This window comes from Hemiscyllium ocellatum, chromosome 33, assembly GCF_020745735.1.
Source record: "Hemiscyllium ocellatum isolate sHemOce1 chromosome 33, sHemOce1.pat.X.cur, whole genome shotgun sequence".
Lineage (NCBI taxonomy): Eukaryota > Metazoa > Chordata > Chondrichthyes > Orectolobiformes > Hemiscylliidae > Hemiscyllium > Hemiscyllium ocellatum.
In genome coordinates this window covers 17858625-17879176 of record NC_083433.1, presented here as the reverse complement: position 1 = coordinate 17879176, position 20552 = coordinate 17858625, and the positions used below count along the sequence as shown (strand labels likewise).

General features: G+C 40.4%; 1 protein-coding gene across 1 annotated transcript in view; it reads right to left on the bottom strand.

Moving 5' to 3' along the window:
* Positions 1-20552, bottom strand: part of LOC132831517 (glutamate receptor ionotropic, NMDA 2B-like) — a 407508-nt gene that overhangs the window by 258094 nt on the left and 128862 nt on the right. The window lies entirely within an intron of this gene.

Genomic DNA, 20552 nt, shown 5'->3' with positions numbered 1-20552 from the left:
AATGGCCTCCTCCTCCTTCCTATGTAATAAGTTGAATGACCTACCTTTCCTATGTAACTGTTTAAAGAGGGTGAATGGCCTACCCCTGTTCCAATGCAACAATCTCAAAGAACTGAGTCGTATAAACTTATTCCTATGTCTTATTGAGTGAGTGGTTGAAGAATCTTCACCAGATGTTCTAAAAAAAATTACTGACACCTGTCACTCAGAATAAAAGATAACCAAGTCAAAATGATTAGCAGAAATAACAGCCATCAATGTTAGACTAGATTTTTCTCTTTTCTTTTTCCTTGGAATATTGGGTGTTGTGAACATATGGAATGCAAGTGGGGGCAAAGTCACATCTTTATAAAACTCCCCCCTTTCCTGTCCACCTAAACTGGCAGGTGGTAAACGAGGCAGACTGCATTAACACCTTTCTGATGAAGGGCTCTTCGGATGCTGCCTGACCTCCTGTGCTTTTCCAACACCACTCTAATCTCAACTCTGATCTCCAGCATCTGCAGTCCTCACTTTTGCCCTGCATTAACATCTTGTAAACTAGCTAGCCAGTGTTCAGGGCAAGTTCAATTGCTTGTGGGGGGCAAAGGTGTTTAGCACTGCTGTCTCAATGCCAGAGAGCCAAGTTTGATTCCAGCCTTGTGTGGAATTGTGTGGAATTTGCTTGTTCTCTCCATGTTTGTGTGGGTTTCCATCCAGAGTCCAGAGGTGTGCAGGTTAGTTGGATTGGCCATGCTAAATTGCACCGGTGTCCAGGTATGTGTAGTTTAGGTAGATTAGTCAGGGTTAATGCGGGGTTATAAGTAGGGGGAGTGGGTTTTGGAATGAGATGCTCTTCGGAGCCAAAAGGTCCCCGCACTGTACTGCACTGTAGGGATTCTGTGATTGTGTTATATTCCTGCTAAAACAGGCAACGAACAAAACATGTTCATTGTGATAGCATCTTTTTAAAACAGCTGCCATAGGATGTTCATACAAATGTGATCAGCCTTTGTCTTAACCAGCTCTGTCCCACCAGCTCCTCCAGGGGACAGAGTTTGATTATATTAAAAAAATACAGTTGTTAAAAATCAATTTTCTCAAACCATTTATGATTTCACAGAATTGTCACCTTTTGAATGTAGTTGTTGCATTTCCCCATTCACATACCAATCTCCAATCACACTTCATGCTTTGAGAGGTGAATGTCTTCCAGCTGAAAGATTATTTAGATTCTGCCAGTGATTTTTTGACCAATTCCAGACTGCCGAAAGCCAGAAAGGCAATTTGTACAACATCTGTCCATTCATGTTGTAAAAGTGTGTCTGTATATGCCCTGAGCGCTATTTCCTTCCCCATTATAAATATCAGGTGCAGCAGAGTTTGCATATGTAAATATGTCACATTACCATGTTGCCTTACCCTCCTGAGCAGCGCCACCATTGGCAAATGCATGCAAGTAAGGCGGGCCATACAGCAGTTTACATGGAAAATTTTGTTTAAAAATATGGATGTGTGAATTCAAAATACAAAATTAAGGACAGAATGGGTTGATTATACCATCACACTCTGATGCAATTATGTCATACTATTTAACCTAGCTTCAACTGAGGGCTACATATGTTCATAACAAGACAAAGTTAAAATCACACAACACCAGGTTATAGTTCAACAGGTTTATAACAGGACTATAACCTGGTATTGTGTGATTTTTGAACTTGGTCTATCCCAATCCAACACCGGCACCTCCACATCATATCAAGACAGATCAGGAAATCAAACACCTATCCATAGCATCTATTACACTTTGATCATTTTGAGATGGAAGGACATGATAGACACAGGTAGGCTTGTGGAAAAATGTGTTTGTCCTTCAGCAAGTAGCCTTGTCATTCCATGATCAAAAGGTTCAGGGAACAAATAATGAGAAGATGGTTCAGAGACTGTAATAACTTCAAAGCTTGGCTCTGCCAACTAACTTATGAAACATAATAATTTAATAGATCTAATAGCAGTTATTTACAGAGTATATTATGTGGTCCTTACATCCTAGCTCCCAACTTAACTGCTGGACAAGTCCCACACACTTCGTGCAGATTTCCCCACTCCATCTGTGTGGATGAGCAGGTTACATGGCTTTTCCCTCAGAGCTTGCCATTAAAGGAGCCAGCTACTACAATATAATGATAATATAGTCCAACCTCTTCAATCTGCCCACAGAGGAAGTGTGTGCTGAGGCCAATTGCTGTTTTTCAGGGAAGGTTAATACACAAGAAAATGTTAACTTTTATTTAAGATGTTGCCTATTTATTGGTGGGTTCCTGTTCCCATCCAGTTGTGATTTGCTCCTAAAAAAAATGGTTTCAGCAGAGAGTAAAGCTGATCACATGTACATGTCCTGCATGTGGCATTTTCAAATGTGACATTTTGAGATGTCAGTATTGTATATGTCAATTGGAAGATTGTCACAAGCAAAGATAGATTCAGCATGTTCGAAGACTGGCTCTTCAGGAAACACATGACACAGTGGGTGCCATTCTTCCCTCTGCAAAGGTTTGAGTTTAAGTTCCACTCTGGATATCTGAGTACAAAATGAAGATCAGCACTTCAGAGGTGCTGTTTTTCAGATGAGATCTTAAATTAAAATGCCACCTGCAGGATTGGCTGGATGTAATTGATCATGGTATTCTCTCTCTCAGGTATGCTAGCCAACACTTCTCTTGAATGAACATCTTTAAACAGGCTATCAGGTGACTATCTCATTGCTGAGTGCACAAACTGGCTGCTGTGTTTCCTACACCACTTCAAAAGTACTTCTGTAGCTGCAAAGTATCTTGGGACAGCCAGAGATCATTAAAGCCTCAAAGCTAGCACACAGGTGCAGCAGATAGTTGGGAAAGCAAATGCAATATTGGACCTTATTTCAAGGAGGTTGGAATATGAGCCTGATTGCAATTGTACAAGTGAGACCATATCTGGATACTGTGAGCAGTTTTGGTCTCCTTTACTTAAGGAGAAAGATCACTTAACTGGAGGCAGTTCGGAATAGTTCACTGGAGAATTCACTGGCATGGAGGGATTGTCTTATGAGCAAAGGTTAAACATGTTGGGGCTGTACTCACAGGAGTTTAGAAGAATGAGAAGTAATCTCATGAAACATATGGGATTCTTAAGGGCTTGAGGGCTGAGAGGATGCTTCCCCTCATGGAAGCGTCCAGGACCAAAGGATATAGTCTCAGAATAAAAGGGTGCCAATTTAAAACTAAGATGTGGAGGAACTTCTTCTTTCAGAGGCTTGAGAGCCTTTGGAATTCCTTGCCACAGAGAGCTGCGGACCCAGAGTTCATGTGCATATTCGGTGCTGCAATAGATGGATTCTTGATCAGTAAGAGAATGAAGGGTTAATGGGAAAGGGCAGAAAAGTGGATGTGAGGAATGTCTGATAAGCCATAATCCTATTGAATAGCAAAGCAAATTTGAGAGGCTGAATGGCTACTGCTATCCTGTTGACTATGGTGTTATCACATAAATGATAGTTGTGTTCAACTTAGTGTTGCTTCAGAAGTAAACTCAACTATGGATCTTCACCTAGTTGTTTTTTTCATATTCATTCATGGAATGTGGACATCACTGGATAGACCAACATTTATTGTCCATTCCTTGAAGTCCTTAAGAATTTGGTGGTAAGCTGCCTTCTTACACTGCTGCCGTCCATGTGTGTTGGTACACCCACAGTGTTGTTAGGGAGAGAGTTCCAGATTTTCTCTTAGTGACAGGAACAGCAGTGTAATTCCAAGTCAGGATGGTGTGTAATTTGGCTGGGAGTTTGCTGGCGTGATGTTCCCATTCATCTGCAGCCTTCATCCTTTGAGATGATACAGATTGCAGTTTTGAAAGATGCTGTCGAATGAACAATGTCTACAAAACAAGGTGGAAGAGCCATTAAATTCTGCACTCAGTTGAGGTTTCCCAAATTCAAAACAAAATCTTTTTGGAATGCTGGTGACAGAAAGACAGCACACTATTCCTGAGGAACAGCTGCCCTTTCTTTGCTTCCCTTCTTTTGACACACCATCTGCTTTTAAATTGGAATGTGACCCTTTGAGTGTTTCACAATGTTTAGAGACAGCTGGCTATGTGCTGCTGAGGATGTGAAGCCTTTCAGCTTCATTTCACCCCCTGTTGATAACAGGACCACAGGTCCTCCGCTCCCATTGATTCACAGTTTGATAATAGACAAAGCGACCTTTTCATTTAGTGTTGGATAGACTGTGATCGGAGAGGTGGCTGCTGACTTTTAATTCCTCTGCGTCACACTGGATTGAATGATTTGCATTGGGTCAGATTGCTTGCCAAGAAAACATCTTTAGTACTTCTCACTTTGATGTGACTTAGTGATTTGACTCATCAAATCTGATTTACTTTCCTTCAAAAGCATAATTAATTCTTGTATTTAGAAAAAGGAAGTAGAGATATATTAATAGAAAGGGCTAATCCAAAGGTGAGTTCACAGATGGATAGGCTTTGTTCAGGAAAATAAAGAGAGGCTGAGATGTAATATAGAGGGAGACAATTACTGAAAAGAAAAACAGAAAAGTAGAGATAGATTGGGCGAATCTATTCTCGCAAATTGACACTGTCTCAAAATTACAGTTAGAGATGAAATTAGAAGGTCAATTATGGAGGGGTGGACTTCTACCTACTGCATTGATCCAGAAATAAGTTGGCATCTACAGAGATAACACTGTGACTGGCAGCCTTTGAGTGCAGGATGGGATTTTGGCACCTCAAGCACAGGAAGCTCCACCCCAAGGAACAAATATGTTTGTCCAGCAACTCTGTAGATACAATTGTGTTGTAGGACACTTGCCACTCCAGGGTTCTCATCCAGACCCTTGAAGAAGTGAAGGCATTTCCTGGAAGAACAAAAGACATTTAAAGTGGTCCAGAGGAAGCAAGGATGAAGTGAGGAAAGCCTTTTTTCTTAGTGAGTAGTCAGGGTATGGAATGCACTGCCTGGAAAGGTGGTGGAGGCACATTGATGATTATATGGATAACAATAATATTAAAGTTATGGGGGCAAAGCAGGAGATGTTTAGCAAATTGTTGAAACCATGCTAGAGGAAATCAGTATTTTTGGAGGCATTGTTAAACATGGGGAGGTGAGGCTCATTTGAAACCAAGGGAGATGGGAAAGCCAAAAGTGGTCACTAAGGGAGTTCAGGAGCATAGCATCAATCGGTACAGTTTCTGACTGCACATGGTTAGAGTGCCATCGCTGTGTTGCTCCAACCGTTCATTACATGACCATTTCATCATGTACAAAATGATTTGTGGTTGATGCAGACTCTTGGATGGATCTTGGCCAGAATGTACACTTTCAGCTGGTTATATCTGATACTAAATTAAATCCTTCTATCTTCCATTAATTTCTAATCAATTATAGTTCCACAGTATAGCACAGCACAGAATGCTACATCTTGGATATGAACCAGACAGGTCCACAAATCTGCCAAGCTTTCCCATTTCACGATCTTCTATAATTTCTGTGCCAGTCACAGCCTAAAGCATAAAAGAAAGAAATATTTGGATTTATATCTTGTATCTAATTGAAAGACCTATTCACTTGGTCCAACTCCTCCTGCAAATTCTCCATGGTGGCACAGTGGTTAGCACTGCTGCCTCACAGCATCAGAGACCTGGGTTCAATTCCCACCACTGGCAACTGTCTGTGCGGACGTGTCTGTGTGGGTTTCCTCCGGGTGCTGTGGTTAGCAAGTTAGGTGAATTGGCTGTGCTAAATTGCACCTAGTATTAGGTGAAGGGGTAAATGTAGGGGAATGGGCCTGGGTGGGTTGCTCTTCAGAGGGTCGAAGGGCCTGTTTCCCCACTGTAAATAATCTAAATCTTAAAAAAAATTAAACTTTTTTTCCTTTTCAACTACATATCCAGTTCCCCCTTTGAAAATTAACACTAAATTTGCCAACCAGAGTTAGAAAATTTAGGGGGTATCACTCTTGTCTAGGAATCAGCTGAGTCTGGGTTCAAGTTCCATTCCAGGATCCAATGATTCCATCATACTTAAAAGTCCCGTGTGGAACTGAGGGAGTGCTCCACTGTTGTGGATAAAATCTTTCAGATTAGATGTGAAACATCATTTTGAAGAACAGCAAGGAATTTATCCCTTTCATTCTGGTTAATGTTTATCCCTCAACCAACATTAGTGAAACAGTTTACCTGGCTATTATCACATTGTTTGTGGGAGTTTACTGTGTGCAAATCAGCTGGACTTATCAACAACAAAGTTGTATAGTAAGTTAATTTTTTAAAAGTTAGAACACCAACTTCAATTCATAGACACTTCATAGAACATAGTGAAATGTTCAGTGGCCGTGAAATGTACCATATAAATGTAAGTCATTCTTTTGTTTTGTCTGTTTAGCACCCTCCAAATCACAAAAATGCATTGTGAAAAGATAATCTCACTTCCTCCAGCCATACAAACATAAGGATCAGACATAGGAATAGGATGTTCAGCCCCTTGAGCCTGCTCTGTCATTCAATAAGATCATAGCTGAGCTGATTCCTTCAAAAGCCTGTTTACCACCCCATCCCCCACTCACCAATAAACTGTTTTCCCTTCCATATCATGTATCTATCTATGCCTTAAAAATATTTAAAGGCTGTTTCCCCAACCTTTTAGAAGAAGAATTATGAAGACTCAGAACTCTGAGTAAAAAAACAAAATTCCCTGTCCCAATTGGGTGACCATTATGTTTAAACAGTTATCCCTAGTTCCAGATTCTTCCACAGAAGAAAACATCCTTTCCATATCTACCTCTCAGAATCTCATTTGTATCAATGAAGTCACATCCTAGTCTTTGAAATTCTAGTGGATATAAGCCTAGCCGACCCATCTTTCCTCACAAGACAGCTTGTCCTTTCTGAGTATCTATCTAGTAAACTTTTTTTTACAGCTTCTTTCTTTAAATAAAGAGACCAATATGATATGCAGTATTCCAGATGTAGCCTCACCAATGCCGTGTATAACTGAAGCAAACCCTCTGTAGTTTTGTACTAAATTTTTCTCGTAACAAATAAAAAAACATTCTTTTGTCTTTCCTAATTATTTGCTGTACGTGCATCCTATTTTTTTTTTGTTTCACGTACTTTTATGGCCAGATCTTTCTGCATCTCCGAGCTCTATAATCTCTCCCCATTGAGATTAAATGTTCTTTCTTTAATTTTCCTGATGAAAATGTCACATTTTCCCACATTATACCCCATTTGCCAGCTGTTTCTCCTACTCCCATAACCCATTGATACATGTTTGTAGCCTCCTTATGACATCCTCATAACTTGCAAGATTGGGACGATTGTGCACTAAGTTTGCATCACTTGTGAAGCAGACTGGGGAATCTGTATGAGAAGGGCAGCAACTGTGAGAGATAAAACCTGGGCCAGAGAGCCCATCAAACCTCTTTGACCCTATCAGAGCGATATCACAGGAAAACAGGTAGCTTATTTGTGGGTATTTCTTCCAAGTCTCTTTTGATTTGCCAAACAGTTTAACTCAGGAGGCGTTATTACGCTGAAAAGTACAGTTAGGAAATTCACTTTTAAACACCCAAATTAACTAAATGGAATAGGGATGGCTGAGCAGGTAATGTGTTGCAGCTGTAATATGTGGGAATTATGAACATTTGTGCAATCCATGGTGACCACGTCTGCAGCAGATGTTGGCTGCTTGAGGTACTTTGGCTCAGAGTTAATGTACTGGAGTCTGAGCTGTGGGTGCTGACCTATCACAGAGTGGTGGTGTTGCTTGGACACTGTTTAAGGAGACAATCAGATTCATTAGAAGATTATTAAATCAATTTGGGTCTGTGGTCAGGGATGGATGTGACTGTCAAGAAATAAGGGATGGCATAGTTAGGGGAACAAATACTGTTCTGTGTAGCAAAGCCTGGTTCCAAGGTTCAGAACATCCTCTGGCTGAAGAGGAACTTGAAGTGGAGAAAAGGATCCAGTTTTCACAGTCCATTTAGATACTAACAACATTGGTAGGACTAGGAAAGTGGTTGTATTGTGCAATTACAACAAGCTGAAGGCTAAATCGAAAAGTCACTAAAATAACAATCTCAGGATTCATGCAGAATGATGTAGAGTAAATAAGATTAGAGAGGAAAATGCGTGGCTAAAAGATTTGTGTATGAGAAATTGGTTCTGAATCATAGGACACTAGCATCAGTACTGGGAAAGCGAGAACTTTTCCATTGGGGTGAACTTCATTTAAATCATGTTGGAACCTGTGTCCTGGCAAATCGTATAACTGCATTGGGCTTTATAATAATTCTTGGCAGTCGGAACTTGATTGAGTTTTTTAAAGAAGTAACAAAGAGGATTGAGGGCAGAGCAGTGGACATGATCTATGTGGACTTAAGTAAGGCATTCAACAAGGTTCCCCATGGGAGACTGGTTGGCAAGGTTAGATCTCATGGAATGCGGGGAGAATTGGCCATTTGGTACAGAACTGACTTAAAGATAGAAGACAGAGGGTAGTGGTGGAGGGTTGCAACAAGGATTGGTGCACAGGTCCACTACTTTTTGTCACTTATATAAATATTTGGATGTGAACATAGGAGGTGTAGTTAGTCTGTTTGCAGATGGCACCAAAATTGGAGGTGTAATGAACAGTGAAGAAGGTTACCTCCGAGTATAATGGGATCTAGATCAGATGGGCCAATGGGCTGAGGAGTAGCAGATGGAGTTTAATTTGGATAAATGTGAGGTGCTGCATTTTGGAAAAGCAAATCAGAGCAGGACTTAATGGTAAGGTCCTAGGAAGTGTTGCTGATCAAAGACCTTGGAGTGCAGGTTCATAGTTCCTTGAAAGTAGAGCTGCAGGTAGATAGGATAGTGAAGAAGGTGTTTGGTATGCTTTTCTTTATTGGTCAGATCATTGATTATAGGGGTTGGGAGGTCATGTTGCAGCTGTACAGGACATTGGTTAGGCCACTTTTGGAATATTGCATGCATTTCTGGTCTCCTTCCTATTGGAAGGATGTGGTGAAACTTAAAAGGGTTCAGAAAAGACTCACAAGGATGTTGCCAGGGTTAGAGGATTTGAACTATAGGGAGAGGCTGAATAGCCAGGGCTGTTTTTCCTGGGGCGTTGGAGGCTGAGGGATGACCTTTATAAGAGGCTTTATAAAATCATGTGGGGCATGGATAGGATAAATAGGCAAGGTATTTTTCCCTGGGGTGGGGGAGTCCAGAACTAGAGGGCATAGGTTTAGGGTGAGAGGGTTAGATATAAAAGAGACCTAAGGGTCAGCGTTTTCATGCAGAGAGTGGTGCGTAAATAGAATGAGTTGCCAGAGGAAATAGTGCAGGTTGGTACAATTACAGCATTTAAAAGAGAGCTGGATGGATATATGAATAGGAAGGATTTAGAGGGATATGGGCCAAATGCTGACAAATGGGACTAGATTATGTGGTCAGCATGGACAAGTCGGACCGAAGGGTCTGTTTCCATGCTGTACATTTCTGACTCCAAGAGCAGTGTAGTGAAGAGGTGAACAATAATCAAAGTGTGGCAGGAAGGGGCAGAAAATATTAATGGCAGATCTGATAATGAATTTTATATTAATAAGGCGTCTCCTGGTTAAGGATCCTCTGGAGCAAGGAAGGTAGCAATCACAACAGGGTAGAATTTCAAATTTAGTTTGAAGGACTTGGACCTCAAACCTCTGTGCTCAAATTAAATAGGGGTTGTCTAAAATGAGTGGGGCTGCAGTGGGGTGGGGGGGTGGGTGGGGAGAGGTGAAGAAGACTGGGAAAGTTAATGGATAAGCAATGACAGACATTAAAGTGGATATTTCAACACAAGGAGAATTTATTTCATTCAAAAAGAAGAACTTAATGAGAAAGATAAAACATCCACAATTAACAAAAGCAGTTAAGAACATCCAGTCAAGACCTAAGGCATGCAGTTTCAGTGATTGGGCAACAATTTGGAGTTAAATGCAGTGAAGTATGACGTCATGCATTTTGTTAGGAAAAATCAAAAGGCAGTGAATTATTTAAATAGAGAGACTCCTTTTTAAAAAAACAAAGGCAGCGCAAGAATTTGGGTGTTCTTCTGGATGAAACACACAATGTTAGCACACAGATACAGCAAGTAATTAAGGAGGCAAAAGAAATTATGGCTTCTATTGGAGATTAAAAATAATGAAATCTTGTTGCAACTCTATGGGATATTGGTGAAGCTGCACCTGAAGTGGTATGTGCAGTTTTGGTCCCTGTTTTTAAGGAAGGATATATTAGCATTGGACACCATTCAAAAGAAATTCGCTAGGCTAATTCCTGGGATGAGGGGGTTGACTTACCATGAATAGCTAAATAGGTTAGACCTTGCATCATTAGAGTTTAGAAAAACGAGGATGATCTGATTGAAACATACAAGATTTTGGGGGGGCTTGCCAGGGTAGATGTTGAGAAGATGTTTCTACTGGTGGGGAAATTTCAAACTACAGGACATCAAACAGATTAAGAGGGTAATCATTTAAAACTGAGTTTGCTGCACCCAGGTAGGAAAGGCCTTTCAGCCTGTCTGGAATACAGATTTTCAGCTCTGCCACCTCCAGGTAGTTTATCGGCCCTTGCTGTGTAATGACAGATTCACATCTAACAGCAGACGTTTTGTTACAGGTTTTGCAAACATGGCTAAGGAAGGTGTTTCATGCTGTTACTATAGATTGGCTACATGAGTGACATTTTCCACTAACTGGCTATTGTCACCAATCCAAAGTAAAACTGCTGTTTTCCTCCTATCCAACAATTGAACAATGTCAAATTTCAATTTCAATGCCAGTGTATTGCTGGGTACATTGGTTGTACACCCCAGTGATTAGCTGATGAATGACAAATTCATAATTTGTAATGGGCAGAGTATGCATGATACTCAGCCAGCCTGAGTTTGCAAAACCCATATAACATAATGCATCCACCCTGCTGGATACGATCCTGCAATTGGGTAACAAATGCTGAACAATCCCGAGTGAGTTTATGGCTATACTATCGACCAATTTAAGCTATTTAAGCTACTTGAGCTCATCATAGGACTCATTTATATTTGCTAGAAATGACATGCATTCTTACAGAGGGACAAGTTCTTTGCAAACATAAGGAATATGCCTTGTATCATTATAGAATTTCCCATAAACTTGGGGTTCTTCAGTTCTCTACAATAAGCCAATCAGAGTCCATTCACCAAACAATCAGCAACGTTTTCTCATATGTATAAATTGTAATGATCATTTGAAATTTGGCATTCTTGCATTTGTCTTGATGAGTGCAAGTCAAAAAGCTTTGGTCTCTCTTTCCAGCAAATATTTAAGTTTTTCTTTATCCTTCACCCCTCTGGTTCCAAACCCAGCCAATGCTAAAATTCAAGCCCATGGTCTCTGAAAGGTTTAAGCATATCCAGGTTTGACAGTCTTGTGCTGTGCACAATGGAAGAGGGGACAGATTCAGTTTCCACAGTGGAAATGGTGACATCTGAAAATTGTCTCTCTGGTTCACTAGTCCTCTAAAAGCTGAAACTACAGCGAGTGGCTACACTGCTTCCACATATGCAACTCCCAGGAGGTATGACTGTTTTGGTGACAAGGTACATAAATAGAGTTGAGTACATATCAGCTAAGTTCTAACTGAATTATTGAAGGAAAATCAAGGGGTTGAACAGACTAACCTGTTGCAAAGCCTGCCTGCTTCTGATTCTGTGAGTGTAAACCTCTATGTTAGGCAGGTTACTTACATACTGCCTGTAAAAGCAAAGAGGGACAGTGCCTATCAGGCACCCATGAGGATAGGTGGAGGCCCCCAGGAAATGAAGTCCCAACCCACCTAGCATTGGCAGCTATTCATTTCCAGTAGTTCTGGCACTTGGCACCACTATGGAGGAGGTTGTGGCTATGGTCAGCACAGCAACACCCCATTAATGGAGCGACTTGCTGGGGCAAGGAAAGGGTGTCCAACAGGGTGGGAGCCAGTGAGGTCTACAGATGCTGGAGATCAGAGTCGAGAGTATGTTGCTGGAAAAGCACAGCATCCGAGGAACAGGAAAATGAACGTTTCGGGCCAGAGCCCTTCATCAGGAATGAGGGCTCACAGGGTGGGCATTACGGAGAGAAAGGAGCTATGGCAGTTAGAAGCAAGGGCAAGAGATGATAGCTATTCTCCTGTCCATGTCAATGCCCACAATTATGCAGAAATAAGTGCAGATAAAGGGCAGTCTTTCACCCCTATTATCACACAGCCCACATGGAATAACCTATCAGATGAGCCATATATACTTGTCCCACCTACACCCCTGGCAGGAATAAGACCTTAAGTGGTCTTGAGGTGGTTGCTAATCTGCCATTTAGGAGGTGGAACCGGAAAGTCATCCATGGGCCATCCCACTTGGGGGGAAGTTGGGAAAAGTTCAGGTATATTTCCAGATGACAATATCTTTAATTTTCTGCACTTCCTCTGGGCTCAGAAGATTCCATCAACTGATTAACATTCCCAACACATGAAATGCTGATGAAATAATTACTATCTTCAAGAGATCTTATCAATGTCAAAAGGAGGTGGAGGATGACGGAAGTCTGATGTGTGTTTAATTTATCTCATTCTCAATCAGGTTTGATGATACACCATCAAAGCTCTGCACATTGGAATACAATAAGGTTTGAACCTATCTTATTGATAAAAACAAATTAAGGACACGCCAACCTGAGGTTGCCTTAATTTATATTGATTGCAATGTTACAATGTACCAAATTCATTAGAAGGATATTAATCATGGTACAAAAATAATTTGATTTAAGTGAATAGTCAACATACAAGAAATAGCAAGATAAAATTTTACAGATTTGGCCTTTCATCTTTGGTTTTCAATACACAAACAAGTCAGTCAATCCAAATTATCAATATTGGTGCTTTCTCTCCATACAAGCCTCCTTCCACATAATTTCTGATAATAGCAATTCCAAATATTTTTATTCATTTGTCTGTCATGTATTTATCTACTTTTCCTCTACTGTGCAATTCATCTCAACTACCCCTTTAAATTGAAATGGAGACCCGTCACAAAAGTCAGTGGTGCAGAACCTGGTACATGAATCTCGTAAAGTTCGTGAGCAGGTATAGCAAGTCAAGAGAAAGGTAAAGAGATGTTGTTTATTTCAAGGGGAATTGATTATAAAAAGTAAGTTTTTAATGGAGTTGTACAGGTCTTTAGTTGTATCACAACTACCATGTGCACTTTTGGTTTCCTTATTTGAAACAAAGAATCACAGAAGAGCTATGGTCTAGAAGGAGATGTTTTGATCAATCATATGCACTCCAGCTCTTCAATGATACTATGGACCAGACCAGACTCCCCAAAGTATATCATGGAGGTAGCCTAGACTCTAACTTTTATATTTTTTTTAAAGGCAAGTGTAAGGCACTGTGTTGCAAACATTATTTGATTAATCCACTAAGCTTTAATCAAAACACACTTTATTCTTACAACACTGTTAAAATATAACAAAAAGAAGAATTGGCACAATTTTACTCCATGGAAATATTTAACAAGATAGTGTATTATTTAACCATTAATCATCAACTGTTCCAATATATGCAGCATCCTAAGAAAATATATATAACCAGGAGATTAGGAAAAAAGAAAAGCAATATATGTATATGCAGCACCCTATTCAATTCAGCAACACAGTTATTATTCTCACAGGGTTCTGAGGAAGGGTCACCAGACTCAAAACGTTAACTTTGATTTCTGGGTATAGGTTTGCTCGCTGAGCTAGAAGGTTCATTTTCAGACGTTTCATCACCATACTAGGTAACATCTTCAGTGAACCTTTGGACAAAGCACTGCTGGTGTTTCCTGCTTGCTATTTAAATGACTGTGTTACCTGGGGTTGGTGATGTCACTTCCTATGGTGATGTCATTTCCTGTTCTTTTTCTCAGGGGGTGGAAAATGGGTCCAAGTCAATGTTTTTGTTGATAGAGTTCCAATTTGAATGCCATGCTTCTAGGAATTCTCATGCGTGTCTCCATTTGGCTTGTCCTAGCATGGATGTTTTGTTCCAGTCAAAGTAGTGTCCTTCCTTATCTGTATGTGAGGCTACCACCCAAGAATTCCTGAAGACCATCAAAGACACCAAGATAGAAGCGGATGAAATAATGATGTCCTTTGATGTAACAGCCCTGTTCACATCAATCAGCATCAACCTAGCCAAGGAAACACTGACTACACTATTAGAAGACCCAAAGACACATACACATCAGCAAGGACAGCATTGTCCAGTGGATGGACCTATGCCTTACCACCCACTTCACCTTCAACAACAAAACCTACAGACAAACCAACAGAACACCCATGGGATCTCTGATATCTGGATTCTTAACGGAAACAGTAATGCAGAGACATGAACAAACAGCTCTGCCAACCAACCAAACCCAAACTCTATTATCACTAAACAAAACAAATTAGAGGAAATCTTCAAGACTATCAATAATACCCTTACTGGCATAACATTCACTAAAGAGGAGGAAAACAACAGCAAACTGTCATCCCTAGATGTCACAGTAAAGCAAACAGCCAATGGGGAACTTCAAACCAGTGCCTACAGGAAAACCATACAAATTAAATATCGGACAACAGAAGCAATTATCCCAATATCCACTAGCTAAGCTGCATCCGAACACTCTTTCCATGAGCCACCACATGCTGCAGCACAGACGAACTATGCAGAGCAGAGGGAAATCACCTATACAGTATATTCAAAAAGAATTGGTATCCAATGAACACAGTCCACCGATTTCTCAGCAACACACCCAAAGAAGCTGACAAAATGCATCCGGAAACCCTAGTTACTCTCCCCTACATCAAAGACATCTCAGAAATGACTGCCAGACTACTCCAACCCCTTTGCATCATGGTAGCTCACAAACCCACCAACACACTAAAACAGCAGCTAATGAACTTGAAAGACCCTATACAGACAAGCAAAACTAATGTCATTTACAAAATACCGTGCTAGAACTGTAACAAACACTACATTGGACAAACAGACAGAAAACTAACCACCAGGATACATGAATATCAACTAGCCACAAAACGACATGACCCTCTCTCACTACTGCCCTTACATACAGATGAAGAAGGATACCACTTTGACTGGGAAAACTCATCCAATCGAGGACAAGCCAATCCGAGACATGCACAAGAATTCCTAGAAGCATGGCATTCTAACTGGAAATCTATCAACAAACACATTGACTTGGACACATGAAGGAAATGACATCACCAACCCAAGGAAACCCAAACATATGAGTAGAAAGCAGGAAACACCAGCAGTGCTTTGTCTGGAGGCTCACTGAAGATGTTACCTAGTATGGTGATGAAACGTCTAAAAATGAACCTTCCAGCTCAGCGAGCAAACCTATATCCAGAGCCTCAACCTGAGCTACAAATCTTCTCAATTTGCTAGCTTTGATTTCTCTTCAGATGCTGCCAGACCAGCTGAGCTTTTCCAGCAACTTCGCTTTTTGTTTATTGTTCTCCCTTGTTGTCTCTCTCCAGTCCAGTAGAAAGAAACAATGTGCCCATATAATGTTTTAAGAGGAAGCCCCTCTGTCTAAGACTTCATTCCAGCATCAGCAAATCAATCTTGCAGCTCCAGCAGCCAGAAAATAACACCGACCAACTGAAATCAAAATCATTTTAGGTCTGTGTAAGCCTGACCCCACCCACTCATGATTCTCTTGTCTTATTTAAAACAAAAGCCATGATGAACTCAAAGCCAAAATAACAGCAAATTACTGTGGATGCTGGAATCTGAAACTAAAAGAGAAAATGCTGGAAAATCTCAGCAGGTCTGGCAGCATCTGTAAGGAGAGAAAAGAGTTGACCTTTCGAGTCTAACTGACCTTTTGCCAAAGCTTTGACAATGGGTCAGTTAGACTCAAAACATCAGCTCTTTTTTGTCTCTCCTTAAATGCTGCCAGACCTGCTGAGATTTTCCAGCATTTTCTCTTTTGGTTATGAACTCAAAGCAGTTTACCAACTGCCTGTCTGAAGCAAATATTTTGGCATCACTGTGACACCCCTCTGCAAGAGAAACAGGAGAGAAGAGATATTTTAAAGGCACAGTGTTGTCACAAATGAGCATTGCCACCTCATGCCAAATTCCTTTATTCCACATATCCAAGCAATCATTCTCTTGAATGCCTCCAACACACTTCAAGGCAGTGAATTCCATGCCCTAACTACTCACTGTGTGAAAAAGCTTTCCCTCACATCACCTTTGCTTCTTTTGCAGATCATTTTAAATCTATTCCCTCATTTTGATCATTTTATGGACAAGTGTAATCATATGAGTTTAATCATATCTACTCTGGGAGTTTTAGCTCCATTTTTCTCATCTGCTTTCAAGCACAATTCATTGTCTATTAAAAATGTGTCCAACTCGGCCTTGAATACATTTCACTATCTTCTAGGGAAGACAATTGTGCAGTTTTAACGACCATCTGAGAGAAGAAATCTCTCCTCCTGTTTGTCTTAAAAGGGAGTCCTCTTACTCTTAGGCTAGTTTTAGTTTCTGCCCAAGAATAAACATTCTCCAGGTATCCAGTCCTCTCAAGATCTTATATACCTAAGTTTACTTCTTCTTCTGAACTCTAATGGGTATAGGCCAGACTTAATCAAGCTTTGTTAATAAGATTACTTTCATCCCAGAAATAAGTCATGAACCTTCTCTCTGAACTATTTCTAAGGTAATTTTCTGTTTTCAAAGGATGGATGTGAATGTATTGGAGAGAATGTAGAAGTTATTTTCAAAAATGGTTTCAAGGTTGGGAAACTTCAGTTATGATGGCAGATTGAAGAAACTGGGACTATTCTCCATGAAGAGAAGGCTAAGGGAAGATTCAATAGAGGTTTTCAAAATTAGGAGCAGGATAAGAGTTTTAAAAGTCAGGAGTTTTACTCCTCCCATAGCTGACTACCAAGCACATGGTAGGAAATGCAGAGGTATCACAAAAGTCTGCACGCAATGACATACTTTAGATTCTCGTTTTTAGGTTGTCATTTCAAATTTTTTGTTCTAAATAATGTGAATATTATTACATGTTTGACAAGCCACACTGCTGCAATATGAATTTTTAATACATACAGTTTACAAATTTCTTGCAAGGATGCTATGCCTTCCAAGATTAGGTTTGTAATGAATCGTATTTTTGAGGGAAGACAGGCAAGTAGAACTGAAACCACAACTGGAGCAGCTATGATCTTATTGAAGAACCAAATGGCCTATTCATGTCTGTTTTCATCTGCCCTTGCAGTAGTAATTCACAGAAGGATAGAAGCATTGAATAATTACAGAACAGCCGGAAGCCATTCAACCCATTATGTCTGTACAGATTCTACAAGGGCCAGTCACCTTGTCCCATTCCTCCACCTTTTCTCCAAAGCCCTGCAATTTTTTTCATCAGAATAATATCTGATTCTCTTTCAGAAACCATCTTTGAATCTGCCACTGTACTATTTTCACATTCTCATGACCCTCTTGATAGACATTTCTGCAGAACTCCCCAATGAATTTGTTTGTAACTATGGTCCCCAATCAGTTTTCTATTTTCTGTGCAATGTTTCCTACAAGTTATAACCTCTCTGTTCTGATATAATTCTAGTAGATCATGTTTGCATCTTTGCTTATATCTACTTTAAAATATGGAGATCAGAACTATTTGTGGTTACAACAAATGTGGTCTAAGTAGAGTTGGAGACAGGCTAGTGTCACTGCTTCCCAAATCTGTCCCTCTACAAATGAACCCATGTTTGTTTTTCCATTTTTAAAATGATATTATGAACATGCAAAGAATTTCTGTGATGTGTTGGATGGCATTCCTCCTCTGGGTCAGAGGCTCTAAGTTTAAGTCCCACTCAGGACTAAATAGCTATGGAAGACTTTTCTTTTGGCTATGGAAGACTTTTTAATTCATTCACAGGAAGTCGGCCTAATTGTCTAACCCAGCATTTATTGCCCATCTTTAATTGCCCAGAGAGAAGTTAAGAGTTATCCACATTGCTGAAGGTCTGGAGTCTTATACAGGACAGAAGAGATAAGGCAACTGATTTACTTCTCTGAAGAACATTAGTGAACTAGATAGATTTTTTTCCTAATAATCAACAATGGTTTCATGCTCATCATTAGACTTTTTTTAACCGAATTCAAATTCCACCATGCCACATGGCAGGGTTTGAACCCAAGTCTTCAAAATATTTACCAAAGTCTCATGATTAATAATCTAGGCCAGCAGCCCCCACCACTCCCCCAAAAGAAAAGGAGTGTCATACCGTCATCAAAAAGGTTGAATGTCGTTCTATAAATCTTTCCATTAGGCTAATGCAAGGCAGTAAAAGCATTAGGGATTTATGCTCAGCTAGAACTATGCAGTAATGCAATGCAACATGCATCCCAAGTTTAAAAACACTCCAGGTACAGGTTCTTGTCATGAGCAAGCATCATCTGCCTTCAGACAGTACGTAAATTCATGTTTCATTAGACAGCAACAGTTGATTGGTCAAGACTTGATTACTGCAGTATTGTATCAGTATTGAGCCATGCAGCAGGACACAACTTCCAGATGGTCTACAGATCTCGCCAGTTTCTGGTGTGCTACTACAGATTAATTTCAATTAAAGGATAGCCATTCTCTCTCAGAATTATTTCAGAAGAGGGTTATTCAGCTGATGAAGTCCATGGTGGCTCTCTGAACAATCCCATTTCCAGTTCATCTCTTCCTCCCTCTGTATCCCCGTAGTCCTGCAAGTTAATTTTCTAACATTCAATGGTTTTTAAAGGAAATTGGATAGGCAATCTCCTTTCCCACTAGCCTTGTCAGCTGAGTTTCAGGATATTATCACTCACTCAGTTTTTAAAAAAAGTCCTTGTCTATATTCCACCTGCATCTCTTCCTCAGAACCATAAATTGAAGTCTGGCAATGAGTGTAGCTTTTCTTCTTCTGTGCTATCTCAACTCTGCATCATTTTGTAAACTTTACTAAGTTTCCCTTGCTGAAGAAGAGGAACCCCAGCTCCCCTAACCTGATTTTGTAGTTAAAATCCTTCCTCACTTAAACCATTCCATTTTTGTTTTTTCAGGAGATGTGGGTGTTGCTGGCTAGGCCAGCATTTGTTGCTTGTCCCTAATTGTTCAGAGGGCAATTAAGAGTCCACTGCATTAATGTGACTCTGGAGTCACATGTAGGCCAGATAGGGTAAGGGTGGCAGATTTCCTTCTCTAAAGGACATCAGTGACCCAGATGGGTTTTTACAACAATCAACAGTGGATATATGGACGCCATTTGGTTATCTATTTATTCCAACTTTATTATTGAATTAATAGTATTAATAGTCTAGTGGCATTACCACTACATCACTGTCTCCCCTTAAATCAGGCAAGTCTCTTCTGCAACCTCTCAAAAAAAACTCTCATCCTTCAGAGGAGAAGCATAAGACTGGGGGAGACAGTGCCTCACAGTGCCAGAGACCCGAGTTCAATTCCCGCCTCGGGCAACTGTCCGTGTGGAGTCTGCACATTCTCCCCCCGTGTCTGCGTGGGTTTCTTCCAGGTGCTCTGGTTTCCTCCCACCGTCCAAAAATGTGCAGTTAGGTGAATTGGCCATGCTAAATTGCCCGTAGTGTTAGGTGAAGGGGTAAATGTAGGGGAATGGGTCTGAGTGGGTTGCTCTTCGAAGGGTCAGTGTGGACTTGTTGGGTCAAAGGGCCTGTTTCCACACGTAAGAAATCTAATCTATTATCAGCACACTGTTGCACTCACCATAAATTGACATGTCGTGTCAGGAAGCACATGACTACACACCGTCTTGATTACAGGTATTGAATTTTGCCCATGGATACTCGGAAAATGGAAGAAATGCATTTTCAGAAAGAGAATGCACTCATGCAAAACAAAATCAAACATTTGAGGGTGATTTTGCTTCCTTGTCATGATATAATGTGACAATGGAGGATTCATTAAAACCTAAAAGGAGGTTGTGTAGCACATCATCAAAGGTGGGATGCTTGATTCCTCTCTCTGTTGGCTCTAAGTATTCTCCATGCTTTAGCAGTCCCAACACGTACTCTCAGAGAAAAATAAAATACTATCAGAATAAATTAGAACATGAAGCGCAGAGAAAGGCTTTTTGACCCATTGTACCGATACCATTTGAAAGAGCTATCCAGTTAGCTATTCAGACAACTCTGTTCATTCACCATTGTCCTAGAAATTTCTTTTTAAATAATTTTTTTTAAGTCATTATGGATTCTGCTTCCACCATTTCTCCAGCTAACACCTTTGAACAACAAACTGGATGGCTGGTGGAGAAAGTGAAAATGAATCACAGTGGCCAAAAATGTGATCTTCTATTGCTAGTAACTAAAGTAAAGCCACAGCGATGGTGAGCAAAACGGGTTTTTATCTTTAACCAATTGATGTTACATTTAATCAT